The 17903-nt window shown below is 45.5% G+C and overlaps 1 protein-coding gene across 1 annotated transcript in view; it reads left to right on the forward strand.

Moving 5' to 3' along the window:
• Nucleotides 1-314: 314 nt before the first annotated feature.
• The window catches only part of ABHD2 (abhydrolase domain containing 2, acylglycerol lipase), a 114106-nt gene continuing 96517 nt past the window's right edge, over nucleotides 315-17903 (forward strand). The window contains exon 1 of the mRNA XM_019983582.2: nucleotides 315-463. The gene's annotated coding sequence lies outside the window, so the exon portion shown is untranslated. The remainder of the gene's footprint in view (nucleotides 464-17903) is intronic.

Here is a 17903-nt window from a genome sequence, read left to right on the forward strand (position 1 = left end):
CCCTATTTGCACCCTGCCTCAATCAGCATCACACAAGACCTATCTTTTAGCCCTCCTCTCTTTTCCCTGCCCCCTCCGCGCTGGCTTTATCCTATAGTTCCTTGGCCTATGGGCTAAAGACGTCAAAAATAACCAATTGTCTTGGAGTTCTTCGCTAAGGGCTCCGCCTCCGCTCTGAGGAGCAGGTCCGCTGACCAATGGGCTGCCCTCCGGGCGCAAAGAGAGCGCGGAGCTAGCAGAGCAGCCGCTGGGCTGCCCAATGAACAGGCTGGTTTCCGCGGTTAGGGGCGTGGCAGAAGCGGTGGTCAGGGGCGTGGCGGCAGTTGCTTGGGCGGGGCCGGTAGCGGCGGGAGCTGCACTGGCCAGGGGTTCCGGCTGTATTTCCATGACCGCCGGCGGCAGCCGTGGAGCTGCGGGAGCGCGACCGGGGGCGAGCTGGGCCGCTGTAGTCAACCAAGCGCAGGTAAAGCCACGGCCGAGCGAGCTCCGCTTTGCCGCGATCGAGCCCGCGATCAGTTGGGTCAAACCTCTGAGCCTCGAGATCCCTTGTCCTGGCTCGGCCCATCGCGCAGCTGCCTGAGAGCCCCGGATCCTCAGGGAGCCTGTTACCTGGCGCTGCGGGGGTCCCCAGGGCCGGCGGGGAGGGAGGCAGCCTGGATCACATAGGGTGGGATACGCCTTCCTGAAAGCCCTTTGTCCCTTGAAGCTTCAGATACCGAGGTTGGGGACATCCCCGACTGCGGCCTCCCTACCGGCCATTGGTCCATCAGTGCGCACTTGGGGGGTCTGGGGAGGGGGGGGTCTGCCAGGCTTGGTGAGGAGATCTGGCAAAAGCATCTGTAAGGAGAGGGCCGAGGAATCTGATTACAGCCCCGAATATCCGAAGGGTCTCTGCGTTTTGGGGCTCCAGGGGCATACTCAGGACTGATGGGTTCAAGTTGTAAGGAGGCAGCTTTGACCCACTTGGAGGCGCACTTACTGAGCTCGGCTCCTTGCCAGGCACTGTTCTAGGCGCTTCGTGGTCTTTCCCCACAGTGAGAGCTGTCCAGCAGCACAGGCCCTGCTAGTCGGGGCATCTCGACCTTGGAAGTGACCAGGCAGAGGCCAAGTGACAGCCACCTGCCAGGGATGCTTAGCCAGGACTCGCAAGGGACGACTGTGCCACCGACCTGTAAAGGCCCTTCTTCATGCATAGATGCACTCTGACTTTGAAGGCCTACCTCCAGAAGAATACTGCTGGGGGCTCACTAGTTTGAAAGAGGGTGTTGAATTCATTCCTAATGAACTGGTGGTCTCACTTTCCAGAGTGGATGTTAGCAAAGAGAACAGACCATAGGCAGAAGATAAGGTTTATTTAGACATCACGAAACTCCTTCCTTTGAACTCTCTTAATCTTCCTGATTCCTGTCTGGTCGCTTCACCTCCAGTGTGTCAGTTTCACCTGCATTCCAGTAACCGGATCCAAAGGCAGGCTCCAAGATCGGAGTCCTGAGAGATGCCTAGAGGTGGGAGGGACTGTAGATTTAGTAGAGTTAATGTGATCTGGCCCAGAGCTTTTCGAGGGCCATTTCGTTGCAACCACACAAAGCAGCGTCCAGAAGAGAAACCATACAGCCTCCCTTTCACTACCCTCTTTCACTTGCCTGAATGGAGAGGACATAATAATCTTCTGAAGGTCAGGAGATAGAGGAGGAACCTTAATAGCAAGTGTGCTGCCTGTTGTAGGGTGAATTCGCCTTTGACTAACCCAGTCAGAAAGCAGACTGGTCCATACACTGCTGATTGTCAGCATGGACTTGTGGAATTTTAGAGCTGAAGACACCTTAGGTAGAGCTCATCTAATCAGCCTTCCCAATGCACAGGTGAGGGAATGAAAGCCTGGGGAGGTCTCAGGACTGACTGGTCATCACAGAACCATGACTAAAGGTTAATCTGTTGACCTTGGGTCTAGCAAGTGCATGATTTGTATTTCACTCCTAGCTCCTTTTCTCACTCTTCTGAGTTGAAATTCTAGGGGTGGGGTGCAGAGACGTTAAGGGCACAGATTTTGAGGCCAGGGTGCCTGGATTTGAACCCTAGCTTTGCTTTGGACTGGCTATCACCTCGGGCAAGTCACTTAACCTCTCTGTGCCTCTGTTTGTTGCTGTTTACTCCACTCTCTGTGACCCCACGAACCATAGCATGCCAGGCTCCTCTGTCCACGGAATTTTCCAGGCAAGAATACTGGAGTGGGTTGTTGCCATTTCCTTTTCCAGGGGATTTTCTCAACCTAGGGATTGAACCCACATCTCCTGCATTGGCAGGTGATCCACCAGGGAAGCCCGTGCCTCTGCTTGTTCACCTCTGAAACAAGAAAAATAATGGTACTTAGATTAGAGGTTGCTTTGAGGTTTTGATGTCAGAAGCAGTTAGAGCAGTGCCTGGCACACAACAAACATTATGGATTTGCTAAATATGGTCTTCTATTGCCTTTTTAATCCTTATTTTCTTTGTACTTACCCCCCAGTATTTTCTATCAGGCTCTGATTTTTTCCCCTGCCTCCACTCGCCCAGTTCATTAAACATATTCCAGATTTCATTGTAGCACAGATGTCTGTGGGGTTTTTCAAGTCACACCACATTTTATTTCTTATTTATTGCTTATTTTTCTGTCTTTTATTGAATCAGGTAATTCATTGTCTCTGTTAGTCCTCTCCTTGCAATTATACTCTTTTTCAGACTCCATATCTCGTTCTCCTTAAAAGAGGGCGAAAAACCCCCCAAAGTGATAAACACCCTGATAATATCAGTTTCCACGGCATTCTTCCAAATATCTATCCCCCCTGCTCGGCCCTTCGTCCCAGTTGTCAGTGTGATGCAGTGTGATTATAAATGGGTGAACATTTTTAGATTAAGATTTCATGAGCCACTGTATTAAGTGCTTTTCGGAAGTTCAGGGATCGTGTGTCAAATGCATTTAAGTAAGTTACTTAGTCATGGGAGGAGGGAGAGCACCAGCAGCGCCTGCCTTCCCTGGCAGAAGCACAAGTGTGTGACTGATTCTTGCTGGTAATCTAGCTCTTTCACTAATTTCACTGCGTTTTTCCTGTTCTTTTCTTGAGCTTGAAATAAACCAGATGGCACGTGCAGTGGAATGGTTCTTTCCCTCTTGTCTTATTTGGGGAAATCCCCTTTCTTTCTCTTTGCTTTCACCTTCACTTCCTTTATCAGCTTCACGGGGCTGATAAATATCTACTCTCAATCTGCCAGCCAATTCCCTTTTCATCGGAAGGTAACCTGTCGTCTTTATTTCTTGCAGGAATCTGGTCACTTTTGGTTTTTCCCTTCTCTGTTTTTACATGTTTTCTAGAATGAACCAAAGATGATCGCTGTTCATTGATTCGCACCTTCCTTACAACTGATTCTGAGTTTGGGTTTTTGTTTGTGTTATTTTGTTTAGGACATTCTAGACCTCAGCCATCTTAGAATAATTGTTGTAGTTTCTTTGTGTATTAATATAGGCCCTTTTCTCTCTTGCTTTCTTTTCTTGTAACTTCTGGGTGGAAGGGCTTCTCATTTGCTGTTGTTTCTTGTGTGTGTGTGTGTGTGTGTGTGTCTGAGTTTCTGGGTCATGTCCAACTCTGCGACCCCATGGGCTGTAGCCCGCCAGTCTCCTCTGCCCATGGATTCTCCAGCCAAGAATACTGGAGAGGGTTGCCATTCCCTTCTTCCATTTCCACTTTTTTCCTGGGAATCTCTGGCAGGGACCATGGAGAGTATAGTAGTTCCCCACCACCCTTGTCCCAAGCTCCTGTCCACACCTCAAAATAATTTCTTTGGTCCTAGGGAAGACCGTGGTGAAGTCTTATTCTTTTCATGAAACCTGGCTCTTTGAAAAACCCTAGGAGAGAGAGCCTTCTAATACAATGGAATTCATGTGGCAGAATTTCTGCTACAACCTTCTACTTACAACAGAATGATTTTCTTTCTTTTTTTTTTTGCAGTGTGGGTTTTGAGTACTTTTTGACCAATTTAGGCGTATAGATGACTGGGGCAAGGGGTGTTTCAGCCTTCCTGTATCATCTTAGGCTATACTGTCCCTAGGAACAGAGTGCAGGGAGTTCATGCCACCTCTTCTTGCGCTCTGGCATGAGGTTCATAGTGGCTCTGCATGTTCTAACCTTTTTGGCTGGTGCTTGATGTTTTTTAACCCACAAGCTGCTATTTCTGTACTGATACCCTGCAGGTGCTGACATCTCCCTTCAGGATCATTTTCCTATCTGCATGTTTGTTTTTGTGGTCTTGGTTCCAAGGCATCATGTTTTTGGATTATATGTTTTCTATTTATAAAAGGGGGGTGTGGACAGGCCACTAGACCTATTGTTACCCATGAGGCTGGCGCACTGGACCCAGCTGGGTGCAGAGCATGTGACCCAAGGAACTGTTTTATGATCTTTTGTGGTAGTTAAGTAACAGCCAGGTAAAGAGCTTATTAGAGAATTAGAACTGATACCCTTGGGTTTGCCTGGTTTCTGATTTTCTTTTGTTTTCTTTCAAGCGGAGGTTCATTAAGTTCAACAAACTGAGCATCTGGTGTGTGCCAGGAAGACAGCTGTCCAGATTAACAAGGGTGTTTGGTTTTGCTGCAGAAAGACTATTCTGGGTTTATTATTATTATTTTAGATTTTTCAGTGTTTGTATTGCAAAAAAAAAAAATTTAGTAGGTAACGCATCTACATGATGAAAGAAAATATTCAAAAGGCACAAAAGTGAGGCAGGAACTACATCTCTGCCCGTCCCTGACCGCCGCCACCTGGTTTTATTCCTTAGAGGCACCACTCTTACTGGTTTTTCATCTTCCAGAGGTGTTCCGGGCACAGCCAAGATACTTTATAACATCTATTAGCAAATGCATTATGATTATCTTTCCCTTTTACACAAATGGTAGCAGACGATACATGCCCTTTTCCACTCAGTATTTCTTTGCAGTACAGGAAGAGCTTCAGTATCCTTTTTCACAAAGGTGATCTATTTTAAATATTCGATTCTGTTTCCAAGGCTGCTAAGAACCAGTCTTATTTAGGCAATAGCTTCACATGGAGATCCTAAGGCATTTCTGTGGATGTTGGAGGGCAAATATTTTTCTCCTCTATGTCCTATAGCTCTGAGCCTTGGAGGAGGCTAGGTGAGGGGGAGGGCCTCTCCTGAAGGTCCTCCTATGAAGGGAGAGTGGGACATTGAAAAATGAACGTTGGACCTTAGGCCCTTGGCCTGCGCTCTGGGCAGAAGGTGCTGGAATCACCTGGGAAAGCTTGCTGTGCTTTCTCTGGTCTCCAGGGAAAGCTCTGGGCCTTCCTGATTGGCCTTTCGGCATCTCTACCACGTCTAATCCGTCTCCTACACCCCAGCCCCGGCTCTGTGTTCGCCTTAGGCATCAGAAGGGGAACCCTCCCTTCTTGACACAACGTCCTGTCTGGTCGGCTTTGTTAAGCCCCGGCCCTTCCTTTCCCTCACCCCAGGAAAAACCAGCTCTCACACCTGTGCCTCTGTGAAGCATCCTTCCCAAACAATATTTGGGAATATAATTTTTTTCTCTCCTCAGAAGTCTTTCCCATTCTCCATATCACTTTGTCATCTCCAAGGCCTCTGAGACTCACATGGCCTTGCTAGGCTCTTGATGATTACTCTAAAGAGAGTTTAGGGGGTCTTTGTGTTTGAATTTTCTCTGGCTGCAATTGTGTTTTTCTAACCACACTGATTTAAACATGGTCTTATGGTCCTCAGTGGCTTCCATCTTGCCTGCTGCTTTATTTTTCCCTTTTCTTTAAAATCTGCCTTAATCTTCATCTTGTTTTTATTTCCCTCCGAATCTAATTTAGAGTCACCTTGACCTTGCTTTGAATCTTCATAATGTCAGTCAGCCAGTCTAACGGAGAATCGTTGCATTCTGATCTTTGCTCCTCCCTAGGCGTCTACATTCTCAATCAGTTGTGCCATAGCTGCTGTGTGATGTAATATGAGAGGGGATGATGTTATCAGTCAGCTTCTGGAGGTAGAATAGTTACAAGCTTTGAAAAACCACCCCATATCTGCATAGTCACGCTAGGCATGTATTTGTGTACTGTTTACTTAGTCATATCAGTGACAACAGTTAAAAAAATTCAGGAAGTCCAACACAGGATTGCCGAATTTTGTTTTTCAAATAGGGAAATAAAAAAGCTCTGTTCTCTTCCATCATCACCGTCATTTCTTAAGAAAAGACATTTTAACACCAAAAATGAGGGAGGGTCCACCTCCCAGAATAAAGAGCAGCCTTCTAAACAGAACGTATTTAGATTGATTAAAAAGGTGGAGGGCTTCCCTGGTGGGCTAGTGGATAAGAATCCGCCTGCCAGTGCAGGGATGTGTGTTAGTCACTCAGTCACGTCCAACTCTTTGCGACCCCATGGGCTGTAGCCCACCAGGCTCTTCTGTCCATGGGGTTCTCCCGGCAAGAATACTGAAGTGGATTGCCATTTCCTCTCCAGGGGATCTTCCCGACCCAGGGATAGAACCTGGGTCTCCTGCACTGCAGGCAGATTCTTTACCATCTGAGCCACCAGGAAAGCCAGTACAGGAGACATGGGTTCAATCGCTGGTCCTGGAAAATCCCAGATGTCATGGGGCAGCCAAGCCCATGAGCTACAGTGAGAGAAGCCACCACAGTGAGAAGCCCAAGCACCCCTACAGAGTAGCCTGTGCACAGCAACAAAGACCCAGTGGAGCCAAAAGTTTAAGTACATAAATAATTGTTTGAAACAGTTTTGCTAATGGAAATTGAATCATGGCATTTGAGAGGGTCTGAAGTAGAGGATTCTATTCAAGGAAGGTTCCACTTTTTCAGTTTCCTTAAACAGTGCCAGCTTTTCTTCTGCTGGGAAACAAGGCCATTCACTTAAGCTAACCTAGCTGTGGCATCATTTGGTGCAGTTTTTGCCCAGTTTCTTTTAGGGGATACAGACCACATAATGTCAATATGTGATGGTGCCGTCAGAGTGATGCGAGCTGACTCATGGGAGTCAGGGTACGTTCATGTCTTACATGTGTTCTCTGGTAGTTCACTGGTTAGGGCTCTGCGCTCCCACTGCCAAGGGCCTGAGTTCAATCCCTGGTTGGAGAACTAAGATCCTGCAAGCTGTGGCAAAAAAAAAAAACTAAACCACAGTAATAAAGTGCCGTGTTGTAGTTCTTAAGGAAGAGGCGTGGGGGAAGCCAGGGTGGGACCTCCACAGCTTGGAATGAGGCCCTTTGATGTGATGTCTTTTGAAGTGTATGTTTACACGTATTAAATTCTTGATGTAATATGTCAGGGGGTGGCTCATATTGTTTCTGAGATGCAATGTGACTTTTCATTTGAGTCCCCATGGCACCCTCTGCTCTCCTCCAGCAGTCAGTACCACGACATTCCTTCTGGGTTACAGATATGTCCCAATCCAAGACCAAGGGTATGTCCTTGATTTTCTTTGAGTTCTCCTTAAATTAAGAACACTCAGACTTTTAGAGTTCATATTAATGATAATTGGCAATATTTTAAAGGTATGCCTGGATCACTGGGATGACCATATTATATTAGGGTCCAGCCAGGCCACCTCAGTGCCTCTTATTATTTTTTTAAAAAATTTTTAAATTTCTATTTTTATTTATTTCTTTGGCTGCACCAGGTCTTAACTGGACTCTTAACCACTGGACCTGGAGAAGGAAATGGCAACCCACCCTAGTAATCTTGCCTGGAGAATCCCATGGGCAGAGGAGCCTGGCAGGCTACAGTCCACGGGGCCACAAGAGTCGGACACGACTTAGCAACTAAACAACCAAACAACCAAAATCAACCACTGGACCACCGGGGAGGTCCCTCAGTGCCATTTGTGTATAAATTTCTGGTAACTTAGAGCCAGGTTAACCTGCTATGAGAAAAACACAGAGACAGACTTAGTGTGGAGAAAAGATGGTGTCAGATGAAGCCAAGTGTGCAAATGAAGGCTGAAACAGGGGTTCCAGCAGAGGAAAGTGGTGTAGTCGAGTGTAGTCAATCTGAATTATACTCTTTGGGTAATTTTATTTGTTTTTCTTTGTACATTCATTTTAGTCTCCATAATTGGAAAAGTGCTAAGGTAAATTTATGCCTGGTTTTATGTTTATATGTTTTAAGAAATAGTATAGGAAATAATAATTGAATAAAAGTAATTCAATGTAAAGACTTCTCTGGCGGTCCAGTGATTAAAACTCTGGGCTCCCAAGACAGAGGGTTCGAGTTCTATCCTTGGTTGAGGAACTAAGATCCCACATGCTACTCAGTGTGTCCAATAAATACATAAATTAGAGCTCCTTTCTTCTGGGGTCCCTGCATTTAAAAAAGAAAACAAAGCAATTTGATGTAAGAATCGAATAAAAGGCAGGACTATTTTTTTTCCCATAGAGGGGGCCACCTGGCCCCTGAGTTTGAAATACCCCAGTGGAAATCTAACCTCAAGACAGAGGTTTCCAGTCACATTTGTGTCATGCATGGCTCCTTTCCACATGTTTTTGTTGAACACTTTAGAAATACCCTTTGAGTCTGTTCCTTGCTTTGTTCACTTAACGAGGGGCAATGCGTTTTAGCAAATCTCCGCATGTATTGTTTGGCATCCTGTTCACTTTTCTCCAATACCCAGCTATGACATTACTGCTCTCAAGAAATTCAGGAAAGCACAGTATTCCCAGGATGAGGTGATAGCACTGAAGTGGTTTTTTTTTTTTTGGCCACACCACAGAGCATGTGGGATCTTAGTTCCCCAACCAGGGATCAAACCCTCACCCTTGCCTTCGAAGCTCAGAGTCTTAACCACTGGATCTTCAGGGGAGTCCCTGCTCTGGCGTCTTTCAATAAACATTTACTGAGCCCTCTCTTTGGGGGGCCTCTACCATCCAGGCTCCTCTCTGGGGACTGGACACCCTCTGTCCCACTGTTGGCCCCTTGTTTGGCCCAGAGGTGGATTTCCATGAATGCTTGCTGAGCTTCCAGCCCCTCCCAGCTATAGCTTCCTGTGTGGCCTGGACTGTAGGCTTCAGCTTCTCAGATTCCGAATACCCCAGCTGCAATTCCCGTTTCTATTCTGATCATGTAAATAAAGTGCTCGCTCACTCTTGTCAATGACATTAAAAAATGTGCCCTTCTAAATAGTAAGATGATGGAAAGTGCCAAGGAGATGATAGTCAAGCATACTTTTTTCCCAATTTAGAAAACTCAGTCCCTTTCACTTGGTCTGTCATTAATGTCACCCATCACTCTATTTATTGCCTCTACATAGCTGGATGTTACCCTGAAATTGCGAGAGAAATCTTGACTTTGCCACCAAAGAGCCTGTGAGGGGAATGCATATTTCCGGAAGGCCCTCTTTGATGGGAGAGGATGTGCAGAGCTGCTGTCAGTGGAGCCAAAGGGATCAGGATCCATCCAGCTCTGTGAAAGCTCTCTAAGACAGACAGGTGGCTTGTTTCTCTGGATTCCTAGAGCCCTTCCCAGGCCTGGCCCAGGGGGGGTCTCCAGGCCTCAGCCTCCTCCTCCCTGGCATTAGTAATAACTCACAGAACTGTCATGAGTACCGAGTGAGGTAATGTCTGAGGACGCACTCTGTAAACAATAAATTCCATATAGGTCTCTACTGTCAACACCGGTGCACTTTGTGACTTGTTTGAGGATTAACCAATGTAATGTATTAATATTTAGCTCACAAGCATTTGATTAACTGTAGAGCTACACAAATAGGAATTTTGTTTTCATCTGGTTCTACTCCTTCCTTTTGAAGAGACAGTGACTTGTTAGTTAGAATTAGCCAGAGAGCACTTACTGGATTTCAGAGTGAGCGTCTTTGACCCCTAATGTGTGAATCATAAACTTTATAAATTCTCTGGGGGAGCTAATAGACAAGCTACGGGTCAGGAATGGGTACGGGAATGTGTAGAATGTCTGTGATCTGCTCATCACCTGCATGAGATGGTTAAATTGGGGTTGCTGGTGATCGCTCACAAGCAAGTTCAGGACCTGGACTAATCAGGCTTGAAGAGACCTACACTTTGGGCTCTGCCCTGGGACCCTCTAGTCCAGTTGGATAAATCAATTTCCTCTTTTGCCACATCTGGTGGACACACCATTGCCAAGTCATCGTGTTTGCATCTAGCGTTTTTGTGGTAACAGCAGGACACTCTATCATCCCCATTTTAATGGGTAAGGAAACTGAGGTGCAAAGAGGTTAAGAAACTTGCCCCAAGTCATACAACCAGTCAGTGGTAGGATTGTGATTCTGGACAAATCGCTCTGCCCCCAAAGCCTGCCACCCTACTGTGAGCAGCCTCACTACCCCACCACCCCTGCACACCTATGGGAGCATCTCCATGAAGCAGAAATCTTTGTAACAAGACTTGTTCTGACCTATTTACACAAACCTGTTCCGAATGTCACAGATGTTTAAGGAAGCATTTTTCCATTTTTCTTAGATATTAAAAATGATCTTGGGGACTTCCCTCGTGGTCCAGTGGTTAAGACCATGCGCTCCTAATGCAGGGGGAGTGGTCAGAGATCCCTGGTCAGAGAACTAAGATCCCACATGCCATAGGGAACAGCCTAAAAAAAAGAGATCCCTATTTTTTAAAATTCCATTAACTTCTCAATCTAGGTTAACCTTAGGATTAATTGTATTCCGATTTAAATTTTCTAGCTCAAATAAGCTTATGCCGACAGTTTTGTTGCATTGGATGTTTTGGAGTAAGAAGCAGGAGCCATGAGTCTTCTAATGGTATTTCAGTATTTATCTGAATGCCAACAATTAATGGGTAGTTTTCTGCTACCTTCTCTTTGGGTATCTTTCCTTTCTTCTGCTACATAGAACAGCCTGTTTATTAATGGCTCAATCCATTAATAAATATTTACAGAGTGCTGCCCCCTCCCTTGCTCCCGTGCTCCACACTCTGAATTGAAACTTGTATAGAATTGTACACTGAGGATTGAATTAGCAGGGCGTGGACCAGAATACCCAGCAGAGATCAAAGGGACATGAATCATCACTTTTATGTGGCAGTGAGGCTTGCTGATTTTCTAGTCATGAAGAAGTATCTGGAAAACACAAAGGTAGGAAACGGGACGTTTTTGAGGGCCTGGAGGGGATAGTCCTCAACTGAAGACTCCTGAATACTTCAGCAGATTGTCTAAAAACTACTGCAATGTCATGGCAACTTGGGGCGATGTTCACGAGGTGAATGACAATGCTTGTCCAACATCCTACAGGTCGGGTTACACCCAGCCAAACAAGGGCTTCTCATACCTACCGAGGCACATCTGTCCCCCAGTGGGCCAGCCCACTGGGCTCCACCAGGGCACCATCTTCCAAGCTGTTGTCTAGAATTCCCCCTGGAAGTAAAGCCCTGAAGCTTCTTCCACAGTGACCCACTCCCACTGCTCCCAGACCCATTCCTCCTGTCCTACCTGCCAGTTTCCTGGTTGTCCAGGATCTTCAGGCCTTGGCTCCACTCCTGAGCCCAGCTTGAGATCTGCACCCACCCCTTCTTTCCCTCTTTTCTGTTCCCTCCCTTCCCTAGATGGCTCTCTAGCCATCTGAGTCCCCCTCCTCCTTCTTCTTGCCTCCTTTGAGTTCCTCCAGTATTCATAGTTGGAACTTAGGATTTCATTCTTCATTATATATGGGTTTGCACTGTTTGCTCATTATTTCCTGGACGCCATGTATTGTACTTCTTTCATAGTCCCCACAGGGCTTAGAATGAAGCTGATGCCTTTGGTACCTGTGGGGAGCAGAGTGGAATGTCAGAAGTGGGATGTAGTTTTGCAAATAGCTCCCCCAGTGATATTGACACACTTTGGGTGGTGGGGGTGGGGTGTCTGTCCCCTACTTTTAAAAAGTGAAAAGTGAAATTGTTAGTCACTCAGTCGTGTCCAACTCTTTGCAACCCCATGGACTGTAGCCTGGCAGTCTCCTCTATCCATGGGATTTCTCAGACAAGAATACTGGAGTGGGTTGTCATTCCATTCTCCAGGAGGATCTTCCTGACCCAGGGATTGAAGCCTGGTCTCCTGCGTTGCAGGCAGATTCTTTATAATCTGAGCCACCCAGGAAGCCCCTACTTTTACAAACCACTGCTTTATCCTTGAGGGTGCATCCAACTTACACAAGTAAATCAATTTGGGGGAAATGGGATCATTTTCCCAATAATGGAGAAACATTTCCCTCATTTCCAGTGAAATCTAACTTACCTTCCAGGAAACTAATGTTTGGCATCACATAGGCGCAGGGAAAGCCTAGCAGAGGAAGACCACCTGTAAACTGAGCTCGTGGCTGAGTCTCTGCTCCCTGGGAGGCTCACCTGCTTTCGGTGGAGGTGGAGATGGACTCAGATCAAATGCTTGCCTGAACAGGCAAAATTTAAACAAAAACCGAAGGAGGAAGGCTGCTGGGCGACTAGGAATAACATTGGAGACTTGCCTTCAGGCTTTAAAGAAGGCAGAGAACTCTCATTTGCTTAGTGGGAGGACTGGGAGGAAAGTGCAGAACAACAGTGTGATGTTTGTGTTGGATGGACGAGGAGACAGGAACTTTTGAGAACGTGAACCTCCTTCTGTTTAGCTAAGACCTCAAAATATATCAACCCAGAGAGCTGCCCTTTTCATGTCAGAGCCTCTGAATTTTTATTCTTCTAGATTTTCAGGGTCCTTGGTAGAAAGATCTGACGAAGTCAAGCTCAAGACTGCCTAGGGACCAACTCCCCTGTTCTTCATATGTTGAGAACTCCCTAGCTCTTTCTTTCTTTAAACAATTTTATTTGTTTATTTTTGACTGTGCTGGCCCTTCCTTGCATGGGCTTCTCTTTGTGGTGGCTTCTCTCGTTGCAGAGCACAGGCTCTAGCAGCTTGGGCTTCGGTAGTTGTGGCCTGCAGGTTTAGTTGCTGCTCGGCATATGAGATCTTCCCAGACCAGGGACTGAACCTGTATCCCCTACATTGGCAGGCGGATTCTTATCCACTGTGCCACCACGAAAGTCCTTGAGCTGTTTCTTTACATTTTTATAATCTTGAAATATATAATAAGGCAGACTTCCTGTAAAAAGCTCTAAGCATTTTGCGAACCGTGTCTTGAGTGTATCGGTATTTTATAATTACAAAGCATTTTCTTAACCAACATAATTTCACCAACTTCTTTCCCTCCATAGTCTGTAATGTAATCTCCCCTCCCCTACTTGATAGAAGAAAAAGTGAACTTTCATGAAATGTAAGTAGTTCACTCAAAGTCACTTGGAACAACCTAAACTCAAACCCAAGGCCTATGACTCTAAAATCTATGTTATTTGAACTGAATTTTTAAAAATGGATGGAGGTTCTGAATAGATGTTTTTTCCAAAGAAGATATGCAGATGGCCAACAAACACATGAAAAGACGCTCAACATTGCTAATCATCAGATATACGCAAATCAGAATCCCAATGAGACATCACCTCACACCTGTCAAAATGGCTGTTATCAAAAAGAGAACACATAAATGTTGGTGAGGATGTGGAGAAAGGAGGGTCCTCGCGCACTGTTGGTGGGAGTGTAAACTGGTGCAGCCACTGTGGAAAACAGTTGGAGTTTCCTCAAAAAATTATAAATAGTCCTACCATATGATCCAGCATTTCCATTTCTGGGTATATATCAGAAGAAAACAAAAACACTAATTAGAAAAGATATATGCACACTGATGTTCCTTGCAGCATTATTTACAATCGGATTTCCCTGCTGGCTCAGTGGTAAAGAATCCAGCTGCCAATGCAGGAGACTCAAGTTCAATCTCTGGGTCAAGAAGATCCCGTGGAGAAGGAAATGGCAATCCATTCCAGTATTCTTGCCTGGGAAATCCCATGGACAGAGGAGCCTGGCAGGCTACAGTCCATGGGGTCACAAGAGTCAGACACGACTTAGTGACAAAACAACAAAAATATGGATGTAATCTAAGTGCCCACCAATAGATGAATGGATTAAGAAGATATAGTACATATGCACAGTGGAATATTACTCAGCTATAATAAAGAATGAAATCTTGCCGTTTGCAACAACATGGATGGACCCCGAGGGTACTATGCTAAGGAAATAAGTCAGACAAAAACAAAACACTGTATGATTTCACTTATATGTGGAATCTGAAAAACAAAACAAATGAAGAAACAAAACAGAAACAGAGATAAAGAGAACAAACAGGTGGTTGCTTGAAGGGAGGCAGGTGGGGGGAAGAAGGAAATAGGTGAGGGAGATTTAAGAGTACCAACTTCCAGTTGCAAAATAAATGAATCACTGGTGTGAAATGTACATTGTGGGGAACGTAGTGAATGACTGTTTAATATCTCATGTGGTGATATATCGTAACTAGATTTAAGGTGATCATTTTTTAAAAGTATGGACAGATTGAAACACTTGGTTGTATAACAGGAAGTGATATAGTGTTACAGGTCAGTTTTACTTCAAGAACATATGGGCAAACTCATGGAAAAAGAGATCAGTTGTGTGCTTACCAGAGGCAGGTGGCAGGAGGAGGGGAAATTGACTGAAGAAGGGCAAAAGATACAAACAAAGGTCCTAAGATTAAAAAGCACTAGGGGTGTGATATACAACATGAAATATGAAAGTTGTTCAGAGAGTAAATTCTAAAAGTTCTCATCACAAAGAAAAAGTTTTTTTTTTTTTTTATATTTCTTAATTTTTGTTTCTGTATGAGGTGATGGAGCTTCACTGAACTTATTGCAATCGTCATTTCACGATGTAAATCAAGTCTTTATGCTGTTCACCTTAAACACATGCAGTGCTGTACGTCCAATACATCTCAATGAAAGAAAGAATAAATGGAAGGGAAAAAAAAATCTTTTGTCATTTGATTATACCACAGGGGCTCTTAGGGTAAACTTCAAAATCCCCAGAGAGGGCAAGTGATCTACTCAGAGCTGCACAGCACAGCCCATGCTCCGATTAGGGACTAGCATCACATACCACCAGAAGTACATTGTATGGAGACGCCAATGGGATGGGATCCCCTTCCTCTTCTGAGAGCCAGAATCCAGCACATCTGGGTCCTTCCACTTGAGCTGTGACCTGGACGCTGGGGACAAAGCTCTATTTAGCTCTCAGAAACAGCAGAACTGATGGCAGAGGCTGGGTAGGGGCTCCCTGGAGGCCTGTGAAGCCCCAGAAGGGTGAATGTCTCGAGATACCCTGCCCTTCATTTTTAGCCTAAAGGCCTGAGTATGAGTCAGTGCGTCCTATGGGTCTGCATTTAGCTGGTGGATTTGTCTTCCGGGACGTGGGTACTTGTCTCTGGAATCCACATGACCTTTAAGCTTACTGCTCCAAGCCTGCAGGAGATCCTGTGTCTAGTCCCAGAGCCCGAGGTATATATTAATAAAACAGAAGTAAGTAAAGCATGCCTTACACTGCATACCCTTGCCCCTAGAACCTTCTCTCCCTCTTGGAAGGACAGGGAGTCCAGAACCTTTCCTGCTTTCTAGGCCAAGCCCTGAGGGGAGCTACTGTTCTCACTACTGGCAGAAGGCTGAGCACTAAAGAATTGATGCTTTCGAACTGTGGTGTTGGAGAAGACTCTTGCGAGTCCCTTGGACAGCAAGGAGAGCCAACCAGTCAATCCTAAAGGGAATCAATCCTGAATATTCATTGGAAGGACTGATGCTGAAGCTGAAGCTCCAGTACTTTGGCCAACTAATGCGAAGAAGTGACTCATTGGAAAAGGCCCTGATGCTGGGAAAGATTGAGGGCAGGAGGAGAAGGAGCGACCGAGGGTGAGATGGTTGGATGGCATCACCGACTCAATGGACATGAGTTTGAGCAAACTCCGGGAGATGGTGAAGGACAGTGAAGCCTGGCGTGCTGCAGTCCTGGGAGTCGCAAAGACTGAGTAACTAAACAGCAATGGGCAGAATTCATCATCAGAGGCCAGAGCTGGGAGAGGCCAGGAGCGGATGAGCCCAGCCTGGCCCTGTGGCCATGCGAGTGGGCAGAAGTGTCTCTTCCTAGGGGAGGGGCAAGGGGCTTGACCTGTGGGTTGGTTCTCCTCACAGACCTACTTCCTGCTGCCTGCGTGGTGACAGGCAAGCATCGGGATTATAAAGGGCCACGCATCATGATCATGCTCCTATTACAGCTTCAAAGTGTGTGTCTTAGCCAAGTACTGTGCACCAATCTGGCTCTGGGGCCTTTGGGACAGAATGCTCAGGAATGGGGACTCCCGATTATTTTTATTCTCTCATTAACTGAAGGTGGCTGTAAGTGCTTTGTATTGCAGGTCTGTGTGAAACTTTCTGTTTTAGTGAGTTCCATGGGGTCAATGATTCTTCTTCTTCTTTTTTTTTTTTTTAATAAGTTAGAACCTAGAGTTTCGTTTTTAATAAATATTTATTTATTTGGCTGCATTGGGTCTTAGTTGCAGCATGTGGGATCTCCAGTTGCGGCATATAGGTTTACCTGTTCCATAGCGTGTGGGGTCTTAGCCCCGTGACCAGGGAACGAACCCACATTGCCTGCATTGCAGGGGCATATTCTTAACCACTGGACCAGGGAAGCCCCAGGGTCAGTCACTGTTCAGCCAAGGGCTGTGCCAGGCACTAGGGCTTGCCCTCCCACCCCATCCCTGGTTTCCTCCATCTAGAAGCTTGTTTGCTGGGTGGGACCTTTGCCATTCCCATCGCACGCCCTGGAAGTTTCTTCTGTTTAAGAAGTCTGGAGATGCCCTTCTCTTCAGTTGTACCTATCTCTTAAAAATTCCAGGGACTTCCCTGGTGGTCCAGTGGTTAAGACTTCACCCTCCAAAGCAGGGGTCGATCCCAGGTCAGGGAGCTAAGATCCTACATGCTTTCTGGCCAAAACATAAAATAAAAACAGTGTTAAAACAAATTCAATAAAGACTTTAAAAATGGTTCACTTCAAAAAAATCTTTAAAAAAATTCCTGTGTACTAGGCAATTGGGTTTGTTGGTTTCTGATAAACTGAGATTTTCTTTTGATATTACAGAGTTTAATTACAGTATGTATTTTTAAAGTGTTTTTTAAATTATTTATTTAGGATGCACTGGCTCTACGTTGCTGTGCATGGGTTTTCTTGAGTTGCAATGTGAGGCTTCTCATTGCAGTGACTTCTCTTGTCACGGTCTCTAGGACTCTTGGGCTCTAGTAGTCACAGCACTCGGGCTTTAGTCGTTATGGCATATGGGCTTAGTTGCCCCATGGCATGAGGGATCTTCCTGGACCAGGGATCGAACCTGTGTCCCTTGCATTGGCAGGCAGATTCTTAACCACTGGACCACCAAAGATGTCCCACAGTGTATGTTTTTAAATACAGTGTTGGAGTTACCAAATCTCTCCATTAAAATGCCAGTCATATTAGAAAACTATTGGATCTCCGTAGAGGAAACCCCTGGCTTAGAACTTTGGGTTTGTCCTCAGGTTTGCATTGAATGGTTTCTTGACTGTACAGAAAACAATTTTCCTGTAATTTTATTAAGTGCTTTACCCATTGTCTTCCAATAGAAAGTACTACTCTTTGAGGAAGACTATTTGCTAATGAGAGAGGCCAGCTCCCTTTCGGTAATTTAGTAAATGCATGTAAAAGGGCTCAAATCAATGTGCCTGCTTAACTGGTGACACAGTCTCCAGCTATTTTTAGTTTAGTGACTTCTTTTGTGAAACCTATGGGTTAGTAGTCACTCCTGATACTTAAGTACAAGGTTCACACTTCCTCTCATAAGATGACTTTGCTCTTACTAGACACTTGTAGGACACCTTCTGAAATTGCAGCAGGATGAATGCATGAGCTTATGACTGTGGAAGAATATGGTTAAACGAAACTGTTATCACTTGGGTGAGTTTTC

This window comes from Bos indicus, chromosome 21, assembly GCF_029378745.1.
Source record: "Bos indicus isolate NIAB-ARS_2022 breed Sahiwal x Tharparkar chromosome 21, NIAB-ARS_B.indTharparkar_mat_pri_1.0, whole genome shotgun sequence".
Classification (NCBI taxonomy): Eukaryota; Metazoa; Chordata; class Mammalia; order Artiodactyla; family Bovidae; genus Bos; species Bos indicus.